Source organism: Notamacropus eugenii, chromosome 2 (genome assembly GCF_028372415.1).
Source record: "Notamacropus eugenii isolate mMacEug1 chromosome 2, mMacEug1.pri_v2, whole genome shotgun sequence".
NCBI lineage: Eukaryota > Metazoa > Chordata > Mammalia > Diprotodontia > Macropodidae > Notamacropus > Notamacropus eugenii.
Window position 1 is genome coordinate 17,989,914 of NC_092873.1, and position 16,989 is coordinate 18,006,902.

The 16,989-nt window shown below is 39.6% G+C and overlaps 1 long non-coding RNA gene across 2 annotated transcripts in view; it reads left to right on the forward strand.

Moving 5' to 3' along the window:
• Positions 1-16,989, forward strand: part of LOC140524540 (uncharacterized) — a 73,437-nt gene that overhangs the window by 42,303 nt on the left and 14,145 nt on the right. For both annotated transcript variants that reach the window (XR_011973753.1, XR_011973754.1), the window contains 2 exons: positions 9,041-9,120; positions 16,785-16,937. This is a non-coding gene — a long non-coding RNA (uncharacterized lncRNA). The remainder of the gene's footprint in view (positions 1-9,040; positions 9,121-16,784; positions 16,938-16,989) is intronic.

A 16,989-nucleotide genomic window follows, 5' to 3' on the forward strand; every position in this document is an offset into this window, starting at 1 on the left:
TCCAGCCACACTGTCACTGCACTACTCTTGCTCACTTCAGTCCCTCCCATGGGTGCAAAGTTCAGCCCACCCTCTGAACTGGAACTGAAACCAGGGACTGTGCTCTTCTTCAAATGCTCCCAGCCAACTGGATCCTCAACCCCCTGCTACTTCACCCACTGGGCATGTGCTCACTCCTCCTCATCCACAGCTCTGGACTCAGTCTGGTCAGCATCCCTGAGCCTGGCTTCAGGTGACAGTGGAAGTTCCTGTAATCTTCCCCTACTCAGCTGTCTGACCCTTATACTATCCATGAGGTGAAAGTTCCTAAAGCAGAGGCTGCAGTTTCTGACACAGCTGCCCCAACGGTTTGTTGCTCAAGTGGAGTCTGCTCAGAGAGGCTCATATTTCAGCCAGACCCAACCTTCACCCCAGGAGGTCAGTCCTTTCCTAAGGCCCTCCACAGGTGTCTTAGGAGGGCAACTGCTTTACTACAACTTTTAATTCTTTTTGCTGATCAAAGTTCACCATGAGGCAATATTTTACCTTATTTATAGGAGAATTTTGGAGTGCCAAGTATTTCCCATCTTATTCCACCACCTTCCGGAATCTACTTCACTGTTACTCTTAAGGGCAACCAAAATCCTCCCATCACTAAGACTTCTAACCTAGGTGTCATTTTCAATTCTTCACTCTTTCCCACCCCCATATCCAGTCTGTTCCCAGTCAGTCATGTGTTACTCTTTGTGACTCCCTTTGGGTTTGCTTAGCAAAGATGCTGGGGTGTTTGCCATTTCCTTCTCTATCCCATTTTATAGAGGTAGAAACTGAGGTAAGCAAGGTCAAGTGACTTTGCCTAGGGTAACACAACTAGTAAGTGTCTGAGACTGGATTTGAACTCGGGTCCCTGTGACTCACAGGTATAGCACTACACCTTCTGTATCACCACTGGAGCTGTTAGGAAAGGTCTCCTCCAGGAAGTCACATGTAAAATGAATCTTGGAAAGAACTTGGGATACCAAGAGGTGGATGAGCTAAATTATTGGGAGAATTTTCCAGGTAGATTCTGTTGAAAGGAAGACCATCTAACACAAAGGGAGATGTCCTCAATGATTAAAGAAGAAAAATGATCTTTAAATGGAAGATCTACTAACATTCTCACCTTGGTTTTCTAGGAAAAGCCTGGATGGCACTAACACTGATGTGCCCACATGGTTTTATCTAGTCTAGAAATAAACATGAAAGGTAGCTTGCAGTCACCCAAGACATTCTGAGTGAGTCTGCCAATAAACGTTTTAAAAGGCCTGCTATATGCCAGTCCCTATGCCTGCCACTAGAAAGAGTGCCACAAGTGCAAACAGTCCCTGCCCTGAAGGAGTTGGCATTTCATGAGGGGAAGTGACAGGTGCACATAGACGTGTAAACAGACTAGACCCAAAATACATATGGCTTCACTGGCAGGGGTAGAGAGGGAGCCACAAAGAGGTGGCAACAGCCAACAGGTGTCAGTAGTACCTGCCCTGAGCTTTGAAGAAAACTAGAGGTTCTAAGAGACAGACTCCAAGGGTTACCCTGGGAATATAGCAGCTAGAGGGCATTAGGGTCACTGGGAGTATAGGTCAGTGACTCCCTGTTGATCTCCGGAGGTGGGACCCAGAATGCCCAGAGGCTCACAGGGTCCACATGAACTTTGACTAACTGTCTTCAGGTTCATTTTCCCCATCTATAAAATAGGGATAATACTGGCATCTACCTCCCAAGCTTGCTGTGAAAGTCCAGTGAGATAAGATGTGGAAAAAGCTTTGGGAACCACAAAGAAGTTGTGTACAGATACCAGCTATTATTATTAAAGACAATTGGAGAGAGCAAATTCAGGAGGTGTGGAGGGTGTGCTGGACCTGGCCTAGGGCTAAGGAAGTAGCATTTCTGCATTCTTAGCTCTGGATGAAATGCAGTTAGTTCTTTCAGAAGTCCCTGGTGGAGCTGTTATGGTCCTAGGGGCATGACCAGCACTCTTAGGGACTGATGGCAGCATCGTACAATATACAGCAAAACTTGTCTGTGCAGGACAAGGTGAGTGAGGGTGAGAAGGACCTGAGAGGGCTTTGGAGAAGCTGTGCCTAGCAATGTTTCTCAATACCACATTCCCCCAGAAACTTTTATTTGCCTGTCCCTCTTTCCATTTCCATTTTGAGTCTTTGATAGTCCTTAGAGAAGGCCCTGGTCCATAGTAGGTGCTACTGGACTGACTGACCAATTGGACAGTGGCTGTATGATCTTAAGTGTGTGGTCATATTGCCCAGAAGTGCATCACAACCCATCCATTAAGTTTGTCAGCAAGTCAACATGCTCTCAGGCTGATTACCACTTCCCCTAATCTGCCCTCCCTTCTATCACACCCCTCGTTTCTCTTTTCCCCATCCTCTCTATTTTCTTGTAGGGCAAAATAGATCTGTCTACCGCATTGCCTGTATATCTTATTTCCCAGCTGCTTGTAGTGATTCTTGATACAATCCAAGATGATATTTGCCCTTTTGGCCTACCATTTCATAGTCTTCTTTTAAAGTTACAATTCACTAAAACCCTCAAATCTTTTTTAAGTGTCTGTTGAAAACTAAAAAAGAACAATCAAGCCCAAGCTGAAAACACTGTACAGGCTGTTTATTCCAGTTCTCATTTTATAGTGTATGTGTTCATCCTTCATTGCTGAAGAAGACCATGTCATCAGAGAAATAATGACATGAGTTGCACTTGACTTTGTTTTGAGGGAGGGCTGTGCAGGTTACCAGCCTCACTTCTCCTTCAGAGCCATCTGAATCCAGTGACTGGAGATGACCCAGAATGAGGCAATGGAGTTAAATGACTTGCCCAAGGTCACACAGCTAGTGAGTGTCAAGTGTCTGAGGTGAGATTTGAACTCAGGTCCTCCTGACTCCTGCACTGGTACTCTATCCACTGTACCACCTAACTGCCCCAATTTTTATAGCTAGGAACTGGATAAACACAGACAAACACAGCACACAGGAGGGCTGCTAGCTTATTGATCTTGATCTGATCAGACAGGAAAGACACAAAGGCAGCTTCAAAGGGGTTAATAATCTTACTTTATTCTATTCTAGTCTTCCCACAAAGGTTGCTGATAATGGGAACATCAACTCCCACAGCATTCCCTAATTACCCTTCTGGCAGTGGTGGGCCAGAAGAGGGGCAACTATGACTACATCTCAATGGGGTTAATTGAGACAGACACAGCTTGTTCACTCCCCTAAATCTCCTCAAGCCTCAGTGAGGGTCGGTTGAGCCAAACACAGATTCCCCCTAACCCTTGTTGGGGGCCAGTCAAGGCACACACAGCATTCCAGCTTTTGCATTCAACCCTAAGGGTTCCCCATTCACTGGCCAGTGCCCACCTGCTTTATAGGACAACAGACAAAGAAGGCCTATTGCCAGCAATAGCTTCACAAGTTTACATCACTTCGTCCCTATATTTCATGGTGCAGTTGCAGTAGATGTTTACCATTTAAGCACAAATGTTTATATTATCTACCATTATATAACTCTGTGCAAGCATGGTGGAGATGTTTTGAACCATAATTGTGAGAATTCATATCTAATACCTGGGAACAAGAGATTGTTATGGCTATGGATCCTGGGAACTAGACTCCAAGAAATAATAACAAAAATCTACTTAGGCACAATAAAATCCACCTTACTTCCACTAACATCCACCTTACTTACAGGATCTCAGTGACCATCTTGCCCAACCTCCTTATTTTACAGGTGAGGAACCTGAGTCCCACAGAAGTGAAATAACTTGCCCATGCTCACCCAAGAAGAACTCCTTTGAGAAAATGCAATATCCCTTTATGCACACAATACTCAAGGATGTAAGAGTAGAAGTAGTTTCCTTCTATGTTGAAAAGTATATTTTTGAAACCATTACCTAATATTGGATATGATACAGAAAAGCTGGAAGCATCCCACTTCAAAACAGAACTCTGGACCTGGAGCCAGGGAGACCAGAGATGAAATATGGCCCCAGAGCTTACTGTGGGATTTAGGGCAAGTCGCTTAACCTCTGCCAGTCACAGATTCTCCATGTGCAAAAGGGGGATACCTCCTAGGCATTCGTAAGGACAAAAGGATATAATATTCTATCTAATGTTGAGTAAGTACCTACTATGTGCTATGCACTGTGTTGAGCACTGGCAATATGATTAATTAAATTAAAGACTGTTCTGCCCCCAAAGAACTTACAATCTAATGGGGGATCACAACACACAAAAGGAGTTCAAAAAATTGGGGGAGAAGGGGAAAGTCAGGGGGTAACTGGCACCAGTTCAATGGAGTTGAAAGAAGGAAAAGCAGGAGATAGAGTAGAGTGAGACAAAAAGATCAGCTTTTGCCCTCTATAAAGGAAGGTATTGGGAGGAGTTTGGTACTCCATCCTCTAGCTCTTGAAATGAGAGAAGAGGACGTGATATCAGTCAAAGCTTGAATTAGCAGCATGGGGATGATTTTAGAGGTGATGAACCTAACATGAGAGGGATATCTTGTTCTGTGGAGTTGAAATCAGGCAGGACGGCAAATGGAGAGTCCAGTAACATGTGATATAATATATATATCTATTTGTGGATATAATATCCACAAAACACTTTGCAAATATTAAATTGCTACATCAAAATTAGATATTATTATCATCAATCTTTTTTGATGGAGCCTAAGAAATGTTGAGAGGTGGCATGGAAGAGTATATAGGGTAAGAACAAAATCCAGTAATTTCTTTATTGCCCTTAGGATAAAACATAAATGCCTTGGTTTACTGTTAAAGCCCAGCTCAATATAGCCTCAACCTATCTTTCCAATTTTTATTGTATATAACTCGCCATTCTTCACTCTGGGATTGAACCAAACTGCTTCTCATATATAGCACCCCATCTCTCATCTCTTTGCTTTGGTACTGATCATATCCTATATCTAGAACATATTCCATTCTCTTCTCATAACTAGAATCCTTCTCTTCATGAATATGCAGCTCAAATATCACCTTCTCCATGAAGACATTCCTGATCCTTTAGATGATACCTCTCATGCCACAGTGTGAATAACTCAATCTAGACTTTGGCCTTTACCAGTCTATGGCTTGGAAATGTGATGATTCTCTAGCAGCTCCAGTTCCCTCTGCCTCAGTTCATCCACATCTTCCCCATGTGATATTTATAAGGATTTTGTTTTGCCTCTTTTGTTGAAAAATTGAGCCTGCTCAAGCAGCAATGAAGAAGGAAGTAGCTGTTGATAGCAAGCAGAAGATTTCCATGAATTTCATTAGTGTTCTTTGAACTCCAATACACCTTAGAATAACTTTGCTTCAGTGTCTTTTAATGTAGGTTCAGACCTAGTGGGGACCTTTGGTAAAGATATCATGGAGTTCAGTCATCGTTGTTCCAAGATTTCAGAAGCTGAGGTGGTTGCACGAAGGGCCAAGCCACAGAGGACTCAGGCACAAAGCACCACTAAGAAGATCAGGTCAACACTGCACCTCTGTCTTCTAGATTTCTTGCTTTCTTTCTTGGCGTGAACTGAAGGTTGAGTGCTCTTCCTCATGGCTATTGATCCAGGTCAGCAAAAAAATGTACTCAGTAAATATTTATGCACTGACATCAACTTTTTTTAGAATAAGTTAATTTATTTGTTTTCATTTTTCAACAATAACTTCTATAAGTCTTAAGTTTTCTCCCTCTCGCTCCCCCCTCCCTTCCTGAGACAGCATGCCATCTTATATGGTTTCTACACGTACATTCTTATTAAACACACTTCCGCATTAGTCAAGTTGTGTAGAAGAATTAAACAGAAGGGGAGAAACCATGAGAGAAACCAAAACAAAACAAAACACAAGAGAAAATATTCTGCTTCATTTTGTCTTCCGATTCCATAGTTCTTTTCTGGATGTGGAAGATGTTTACCTCAAGAGTCCACTGGAAATTTTTTAGGTCCTTTCATTGCTGTGAAGGACTAAGTCTACCAGAAAAATTTCTCACACACTGTGGTTGTTGCTGTGTACAAAGTTCTCCTGGTTCTATTCATTTCGCTCAGCATCAGTTCATATAAGTCCTTCCAGGCCTCTCTGAAGTTCTCCTGTTCGTCATTTCTTATAGCACAATAGTATTCCACTACATTCCCACCTCAACTTCTTCTGCCATTCCCCAATTGATGGCCAGTTCTTAGTCACCACAAAGAGAGCTGCTATACATATTTTTGTACATGTGGGACCTTTTTCCATTTTTATAATGTCTTTGGGATACAGTGCTAGAAGTGACGTTGCTGGGTAAAAGGGTATACACATTTTTGTAGTCCTTTGGGCATAGTTCTAAATTGCTCTCCCTAGTGGTTGGATTAGCTCACAGCTCCACCAACAATGAATTAGTGTCCCAACTCGCCCACATCTTCTCCAACATTTATCATCTTCCTGCTTTGTCATGTTAGCCAATCTGATAGGTGTGATGTGGTACCTCAGAGTTGTTTTGATTTGCATTTCTCTAATCAATAGTGATTTAGAGCATTTTTTCATATGACTATACATAGCTTTAATTTGTTCTTCTGAAAACTGCCTGTTCATATCCTTTGACCATTTATCAATTGTGGAATGACTTGCATTCTTATAAATTTGACTCAGCTCTCTATATATTTTAGAAATGAAGTCTTTATTACAGATACTAGTTGCAAAAATTCTTTCCCAGTTTTCTGCTTCGCTCCTAATCTTGGTTGCATTGGGTTCATTTGTGCAAAAACTTTTCAATTTAGTGTAATCAAAATTATCCATTTTGCACTTCATAATATTCTGTATCTCTTATTTAGTCACAAATTTCTCCATTCTCCATAAATCTGATAAATACGCTATTCCTTGATTCCCTAATTTGTTCATAGTGTCAGTCTTTATACCTAGATCATGTATCCATTTGGACTTTATTCTTGTGTATGGTGTCAGGTATTGGTCTATACTCAGTTTCCACCACACTGTTATCTAGTCTCCCTAGCCATTGTTGTCAAACAGTGAGCTCTTATCCCAGTAACATCAACTTCTTGAGTGAGACAATCGTGGGAACTCAGTGAATCGCACTGATTCCGTCTTGTGACTCAATTCTGGAGCGGCCTCATTTCCCTTTCTATTCAGTTATGGGTCTAGTCCACTTTCTGTCTTGTGAGAAAACTTTAAGTATTGTTTGCTCCTAGCTCTGCATGGATGGGAAGCTGGACCACCTCTACTTGTTACATAGAGACCCTTAACTCAGGAGCTAGGTGATAATGACCAGAAATGCAGTCAGATCAGAAAATAGATGCAAAGAGTTTTCTCCCAGTTATACATCTCAAGCAACCCTCATGCTTATCTGAAAACTGGCCTTGTACTGGCCCATCACCTGTTCTTTCCATGGTCAAACATGTGGGGGGAGTGGGATGGCTTTTTTCCTGATTTCCTGGAATGGTTCCTCCTTGCTCTCTCCCTCTCAACTCAAAAAGTCCCTAATCTTTCCTCCAATTAGAAATCTAATTTTCTAATTTTGTCCCATCATTAATTGTTTTCCTTTAATTAAATGGGTTTATTTATTGTTTTTAATTCATGAAAAAATCTGTCTACCCCTATATTGGGAGTGCAATGCCAAACCGAGGAGGCCTGGCCCCTATCTGATGTTCAATTAACATGCATTGCTTAAGAAATAAATATGTGCCGAAGTCAAACCCTTGTTTCCTCTGTTATTTCAGATTTCACCAGTCACATGTGGCCCCAGATTCTAACACCATCTCAGAGCAGTAGTCCAGAATTTTTTAGCGTAAATTCACTCACATGCATACAGACATAGGATCACAGAATCTCTAAGCTGGGAAATACTTCAGAAGACAGGTAGTCCCCCAGAAATCTACCCAGGAATCCCCCCTACAACACTCATGGGAGGTGTTTATCCAGCATCCCACAGAGAGGCAAGGGTAGCCACATAGATTAAATAAATAAAGACTCATCTTTGTCCATTGTAGGAGTCACAACTCTAACTGAGGTCTTGCCACTCAAGACACTTCTGTGCATAGAATAGTCTTGCCTGGTCCTACCATAGCTCCCCCTACCTGTTTAAGAAAGACGTCTTGGTCTTCTTTCTATTTCCACCTCAGCTCCTGATTCAGGCCCATCCCCTTGGCCAACAGAGAAGTAATTTGGCTTTTGGTTGCTGATATTTGTTTCTTAAGAAATCAGTCTCCTCACTCATATAGGTCTTACTCCTCTTTGTTTCATTAGTTGAGATTTAAGACGTACATTCTTGCACAACACCCACAACAAAAAAGCCTACGTGTTCATGAAGGATGTCAGTCGTCCCAATTGTGTGAGCCTGTTGCCTAGACAACATTTAGTTCCTGGTAATAAATGTCTGCACCTATGCAGGACCTGCCAACGTACATAGCTTGGCTCAGTGGACCAGGGTGAAGCAATGGGCTACAGGATGGCGGTTAGAAAAGCCCTGAGAGGCCATCTCACCCAATTGCCAGAGATGAGACACAAATGGGTAATATTAATTTGAAAACCCTCAGTATTGCAAAAAATCAGAGATGCTGCCACAATCCATAAAATTAGAATGCTAATGAAAAGAAAAACTACATGTTCATTGAATTGTGAAAAACAAGCCCACTCATTCCTGATTGTCTGAAATGCAAAATTTTCGGTTCTTAGTAGGAACTGATTTGGTGTCCACAGAAAAGGGCCATAATTAGGACCATAAAAGGACCAAAAAAGACCATAATTTATGATCCATGATTTCCACATTAGCAATATCCCATGACAAGTTGATGAAAAAAAATCAAAAAGAGCCATCAACTTAAAGATGTACATAACAACATTATGATTGTAATCTATAAAGTTAAGTAAGAATATAATTGGTTAGACAACAGAGTAAAGTTGCCCCCTATCTAATAGTTAAATTTTCAAGAATTTCAACCTTTCCCCATAGGACCACATTGTCATTTTTTCTTCCCTTTTTCCTCTCCCACTTTCTGCCCGTGGGACCTCATATGGGAACAGAAGTCACTGCCATCGGTTGCTATGGCGACATTCACAGCAGGACACCAGGCAGAAAATGTTTCGGGGATACTCTCTGACAGGTATGTGAAGGACTCAGGTGGAGGTAGGTTTTCAGTGGATAAACAAAGGTCCTTGCAATGCTCTGGTACCAAATCTCTGTGAACTTCTAAAATAGGAATGGCCCAAGGAAAACTTTAAAAGACAGAGCTTCTCTCTGCCTCTTCTCCCAACAAGCTCATTGTATTCCCTAGTGCCCCAGGGGTCCTGTCAGGGATCTCTGGAGCTCACTCTGATTCTGTTTCCTTCCTGAAAATGAATGTGCTCGATGTCTCTCACTCAGCATGAGTGAAGCAATGATGTTGGCTGGATATAGTAGGTTATTTTCCAGACTATCAGCACCCCTGCTTGGGTCACAGACCAGGCAGAGTCTGAGGCAGAAAGGTTTCTTGCGTCACACCATGTGGCATGTAGGCATTCATTCTGTCCACATTATAAGGCTTGTATCCCAAACACAGTGGCAATCAAGTGAGCATGTCTCCCTGCTTTCTGTCTTATTGATCAAGGTTTGGAAGGAATAAACTAGGCTCAGAACAAAATTAAAGTGTGTCAAGCAGGCCATGAGCATTTCCTTCTCTCTCTCTCCCCCAGATACTGAGCACACAGAAGAAACCCCAGCTCCTTTACTTTGGAGGGACTCTTCCTGATAATGTTTTGAATTTTCTGCTTACTTACTAGTCTCTGAATGGATTTGTATCTCTTAAAAATATATTTACTTTTATAGTGCTAATGGTTCATTTTGGCTACTGGTAATTGAGTCGACAGTGTTGACCCGAAAACTTTGTTAAGAAAAGGCAACAGGCTGAATGCATACATTTTATGATTTAATTAATTAATCAATTCCCTATTAAAGAAAACGGTAACATAATGCATTATGGAGCCAGAAATGTTCTGGCTACCGATACGAAGAATTGGGCAGCCTTAAATATGTTTTAGGACAAAGAAGTGTTCTGTGTCCTTCAGATTTATGATCTCCATAAGTGACTAACTAGACCATTAGTAAAGGAATTTCTTAATTGCATAGGTTGTAAATACAATAAGATAACAGAGTTTGGCAAAGTTTCACATAGAAATTACGACCCAAGATGTCTGTGTTTTCTTTACCATTAACATGCCATAACATACTATATGTCTACAAATATTAAGATATGGAAAATGTCCCATTATTCAAGATAGTGTCTTAGGTTAAAGGTCTCTTAAGGAATGTAGAGTCAGCTTTGGCTGGCTTTGTTGACATAGGAAGAGGCACCCTCTGAGTTTGCTTCAGAGAGAACAAAGAGATTATTCTAAAATTTTATATTAAACATTATCATTCCCTCCTTTTGGTCAAAGGCAAGCCGAAGGCTTCGCCTGTAGACCAACAAAGATGTGAAAAAACCTCTAAATAACCAGTAGTGTGAGAGTTTACTCTTCATGCAAGTCTGGTCCAGGCTCTTGGGAAAGCTGTCCATGTCTGATGGCATCTTCTTCAGGCCTCTTCAAAACTGGAGGGCACGGCAGGAGCAGGGGCTGTGGAGGTGACAGATGGATTCAAGAATCTATACAGAAAACTTGACAGGGTCTCCCAGAAAACATGGTTTGATAATTGAAATGAAACAATACAACATAGTTAACATGGCTAAAGACACTTAGCAATAGTTCAGTTTCCCAGCCATGCAGGGCCAGGTTCAAACAACACAGTGAAGTCTTTTTACAGTTCACAAATTATATTTTTACATTAAGTCAGGTACAGATTAAAACTTAGATGGCTCACAATAGACTAGTTTTGAAAGGAAGATTTACATGTCACCAATATAAACAAGAAAATTAAACATGAACCATACAAATCAATGCAATTATTATTTCAAAGTTAATTAACATTAAGTTCCTTGTATCCCAGTAATCCATTCTTAATTTTCATTTAACTTTGAATCCCAGATTTCTCATGTAGTTACCTGATACCTAGATATCTTTTCTTTGACAATAGGTTTTATTTTTGGGACAGTTCAAAAAGAGAATTCTGCTTTTCTGGTTAAGATCTAGAAGTTCCCAGATACTTCAGACAATATAAATTAGTACAATCACTTAAAATTTGTTCTCCATTTTTGAAATTTCAGAAAATTTAGGTTCACATTATTTGCTGTTTCTGTCTTTTCCTAAATCTTGTACCTGGAATAAGAATCTTTTAAAATGTGAGGGTTCAACTATATAATGAACTCCTCTGACTTTAACTTATTGGACAGATATTTTAACGGAGAAGAAATAATTTCACTTACTTTTACTACCATCCTATACAAATTTTATGCAAAAATCCAAATTTGAGATCTTGTTATCAAAAGCACAACAAATTTTAGAAGTCAATCATATCCATTTGCATATGATTCTTAGAGGAATCAGGCTAATCCTGTTGTTTTTCCTCAAAATTTGCTACTCTAATTAGACATCTATCACATTACATCTTTGTCATATTACCTGATCTAATCATTTCCTTGATGTTATCTCTATATTATATTTATTTATTTGGTCAGGAATATAGGTTAAAGTTGTAAGCTATTCATTCCTGCACCCCATTATAATAACTCAGAGATGTTCCAAATTCCATTTATTATTTGATAGAATTAGTATTGTACTTACAGAACTTCTTAATTACAAAGATTTGCTATAAAAGAAAAAGAGGGACAATGTTAACAGAAGGAAAGGATCTCCTTAGTTCTGGTTGATTCCAGGAATAAGCCATTATCTGACATGTAATCATGAGGTTACCAGGTGCTGAAAGCAGGGCTTAGAGATAATCAGGTGGGAGATTTCCTTTCTTAGAAAGGAAATAGTACATTTGGAAAATAAAGTTAGGAAGATCCTACCTAGGCCATGTCCAAGGTTGTCTTCAAAACCTTCCCAAGCATCCACCATTAGTCTGCAGCACATGTCAATTGGCTTTATGATAACTTAGACAACTATTCCTGTAATCAGAGCTTCAAACAATAGTAAATTGCAGTCCCAGTCTTATATAGCAAATAAATATTGGCTGGTATCCCTCAGATAAAATACTTCCTCACACTTTAAACCATCTGAAATTGACACAAAAGTATCCAGAACAACTATCTAGGAGCAAGAGGGGTTTGGATAACCCGTATTTATTCCCAAATCTTATCTACTTTTCATAGTTTCAAACAGAACTTAATTTATCTTTCCAGATCTCTCAATCCTATTCTTCCACTTGCTTTTACATTTTAACCATACAACAAGATAGCTCACAAGTTATTACTTTTTACTAGCATAACTGTACTGGAATCTCATTCCAGCTTAAACAAAACAAAGAGGTTAATGACTAAATTTATAGCTTGATGGAATTATGTCCTTGTTTCACAAGTTGTTATTCTTCCCTAATTATACTCACTCTGGAAGAATGAGATACTTCAGGAATTAAAACCTTTACATAATAAATTCAAATGCAAACTTTAACTCTAACTTAGGCCATAGAATGACTACATATTCAGATCAAAACAGCTTAATTTAACAGTATATCATTTTGAAGCTTTAGTAGGCCTTCTAAGAATCACGCATGATTTTTCAAAACATTTCTTCTAAAAGTATTTCCCTTCTTTAAGAACAGTTTAAAATTTACTCTAATGTTCACTAAACTCTTATGAAGAAAACTAGTTGGAAACTTTTAAAATGCTTGATATCTCTTTTTTTTTTTTTCTTAAGCAAAAATAAACCTTTAAAACTGGAATTCATTAAAGCTGAGTTGTTACAAAAATGTTCTTAAGTAATATGAATTTCCAAAGTATTATAACAAACTGAATTCTTAATTATTGCAGTATTCTTGGATATAAGAGACTGACTCACAGAAAAACATTGTTGCTTTTAAAATCCTTTTAAACAATGGGAACATCTTAAGATGAGTCTTAAGTAATTTACATAAACTTCTGCATATATTCTAATTTCAGATAAAAATAATATTAGATTTCCCAGTAAGATTACACAAAAGGCTCACATGTTTTGCTGGTCACTTGTTATTGACCACAGAAATTTGCTATAGAAGGAAAAAGCAGGGACATGTGACATACCAAATATGACGGGATAAAACATCCTTTACTCTGTTTGAATTCAGATAGGAGTGAAATTCTCCAATCATGCAGTATCTGTTTCATAGCCAGACTCAGGAATAGTCAGGTGAGAAACATTGCTTTTTAAAGGAACACAATAGGGAAACTGAGCCAGGGGGATTCCATCCTAGATTGACTCTAGAATTGTCCCCTCAGTGTTTAGTCAGGTGAGAAATATTCCTTTGTGGCATGTGTCTCAGATACTGATTTAATGCAGGAAACTATACCCAAATTCAAACTCAAAACCAAAAAATAGTAATGGTCCCAAATGCCTTTTACCTTCAACAGCAAGTCTCACTAATTACAACTTAGAGTCAGATAACAGTTATTTCCATTCTCTTGGAGTTACAATAAACAATAAAGATTTACCAGGACACGCACACATAAGGGATTCCATTTAACATCTTTCCTTCTCAAATTTAAAACTTGTCCTGATGTAAAAGCCAATTATTAAAAATTTTCTCTATTACAACTTCTGTGCAAGTAATACTCACTGTTTAGAATTTGCATTAACCAACCAAATTCCTTTACTAGGACTGATGATCTTACCCACAGGAATGGGAGGACTGTTCTGAATGAAGAGAAGGAATTGAAATAAAGTTTTCACTCCATTCCCTCCTTTCCATACACAGGAATCACTTAACAATGTTAGGTTTCAGTATTAAAACAGTAATCCCAAATAACTTAGTTAGCAATCCTACAACTTCATAGAAGACAGCCAAATTCTTTAGCTTTAACTTTTTTAACGGACAAAGGTGAAAATACCTGGTTTTCTAAATGGTAATTACAAAACATTATAAGACAAAGTTAGCAGGACTGATAAAGTAACGTAACTGGTGTTACACAATTTTCCCAACATCTTTAACAAAATTCAGATTTAAAAAATTGCTTTGTCTAACACTATTTCTAGATTACAGTGGTCACTCAATTTTCACAATCTAAGAGAAATTCAGAAATACAATCCTAGAAATACAGTTTTAACACAACAATAACTGCAGACGGTATAATTTGCATTTCCAGAAATTATTGATCTTATTACTTTTAGCAATTAAAACTACTTCAAAGGTAACAGTTACATTAGAGAGATAATAATGTTGTATGTAACATACACCAGTCATTATGTTAAGCATTTTACAGTCATTTTATCATTTTGATCCCATAACAACAAGCATAATTATTTTTACAAATCAGAAAATGGGTCAAACAGAAATAAAATACTTTTTTTGCAATTGAACAGAGAAGTGAAGCTTACCGAGAGCACAGAAACTGATGTCCCAGTGGTGACTTTCGCAGGCAGTGTAGAGAATGCTCGCTACAGGCCTGATTCATCCATCTCCCCCAACCCCCCACAGCGGCAGAATTTACTGAGCCCCTAAGGCAATATGCAGGTGCTGGGACAGGGTGGGCGGAATGTCTAGGACCTAGGTGGCATTTCCAAGCTGTACCTAGAAAGGTGGGCTACTCACAGTCTTAGGAGTTATTTCAAATGATCGGTTCCCGAAATATTTTTTATTAATTTCACAACATACAAATCTGCTAAAATGATTTTACCTAAGATGATCTAACTTTCCATTGTAATTCCAGGTTGGCCAGACCAGAATGACAAGGAAAAGTCTCAAAGTTTTGTTTGTTTATTTCCCTAGCTGCAGCCCTTGAAGTCTGGCTGCTTGCACTTAAATCTTACAAGATAACACACTCATTCACAGCACAGATGATACAGACACGGACATACACCAACAGACAAACTGACAACAGGACAAACACAAACATAGCTCACAAAAAAAACAACCCAGAGAGAGAGAAGGCAGTTAGAAGCTTGCTAGAAATCCCCATCATGAATTGGCTATTATCATTCTGAGGAAAGGGGGTTGCAAGAATCCAAGGTCTGATAATAAAGGGGAATCCTGCAGCCTTTTCTCAGAGCACCCCTGAAGTCTTTGGAGGGGTGGGGAACCTTGGTGCCCCAAAGTTTCTGACTGTCTTAAAGGAACAGGCCCCATGTAAATAGGTTCAGGCCTCTAGTTCTTAGGTGGATTGTAACTGTCCTCTTCAGGACCAGAGCCCTTACGGGAAAGTGGGGAGGGGGAATGGGGAGGAGGGAGGCAACAGAGGCTTGAACAGAGGCTGCCTTCCTCAGGTCTAAGGTAGGGGAAGGCGAGGGGGAAAAATTGCGTCTAGGTGCCATCAGTTTCCCCAGATCAGAGGCCTTCAAGGGGAAGGGGAGGAAGGAAAGGGTTGAGGAATAGGAGGGAGGGAGTGAAGGGAAGGACAGACTGGAGCCCTAGAAGAAGAAAGGATTTTTGCCAGGACACGGCTAGGTGCTGAAGCAGCTCCCAGCCCTACAGGGAAGAAGCTACCTGTCTTTTGTTCTCGCTCAGCCAAGTCAGCAAGCCCAAGACGAAACATTCTCGCTATTGGCTAGTTGTTTTGTTGGCCTTTCTTAATTTGGTTGTAAGATAAAGTAACTTTGACCGGTCCAAAAGAGCCCTGTGGTGGCCAACGTAATTTAGGGCTGTCTTTAGTTGATTGACACTAGTGCTAGCAATACCTGTACTAAGTTTCCTGAGATCGATCGCCAGAGGAGACCTAAGTAATACAGAGCAATTTAACGCGACTTGGTCTCCGGTCCCCAGAGTTTCCTTTAAAGGGAATTTAAAGTGAGAGTTCTTTGGAAGCTGGGAATGGAAGGACTTACCCCGACCCCGTCAAGGTCCAGGACTCTAGGAAAAATAGTTCCTATTGGCGCCAGAGTCCTGGCGTTGGCGAGATGAGGAAATGTCCGTCCTGTTCTTCAGTTCCAATCCATGTTTGGGCGCCATAACTGTTGACCTGAAAACTTTGTTAATGAAAAGGCAACAGGCTGAATGCATACATTTTATGATTTAATTAATTAATCAATTCCCTATTAAAGAAAACAGTAACATAATGCATTATGGAGCCAGAAATGTTCTGGCTACCAATACAAAGAATTGGGCAGCCTTAAATATGTTTTAGGACAAAGAAGTATTCTGTGTCCTTCAGATTTATGATCTCCATAAGTGACTAACTAGACCATTAGTAAAGGAATTTCTTAATTGCATAGGTTGTAAATACAATAAGATAACAGAGTTTGACAAAGTTTCACATAGAAATTACGACCCAAGATGTCTGTGTTTTCTTTACCATTAACATGCCATAACATACTATATGCCTACAAATATTAAGATATGGAAAATGTCCCATTATTCAAGATAGTGTCTTAGGTTAAAGGTCTCTTAAGGAATGTAGAGTCAGCCTTGGCTGGCTTTGTTGACATAGGAAGAGGCACCCTCTGAGTTTGCTTCAGAGAGAACAAAGAGATTATTCTAAAATTTTATATTAAACATTATCAACAGATAAAAGTGATAAATTAAGAAACCTTAAAGGAATTTATTAAGCCTGTTTGTGATAATGAAAGCCAAGAGTCATGACAAGATGTCAATATGGCTAAATCTTCACTCTTACCCTCAGTTTGTCTGACCTCAATTGACACAGCAGACACAGAGAAAGCATTGATTGACAAAAAGGGCTAACAAGAGCTTTCTATATCCAGATTTCCTAACATATTTGCATTTTTTCAGGGGACGGTGCCTGATGAGAGATGCTGAATTTCAGATGGTAGCTTTTAAAATGTCAGCAATAGACCGATACTCTGGGGGATAAGGAATGAGGTGGATAGACTGAGGACAATGGAATCTATGAGCTGTGTCTTCAGAGTACCTACCAAATGATGAGTAAGTACCATGGAGACAGTCACATTCTTTTGGAGAGGAAGACAGAAAGACT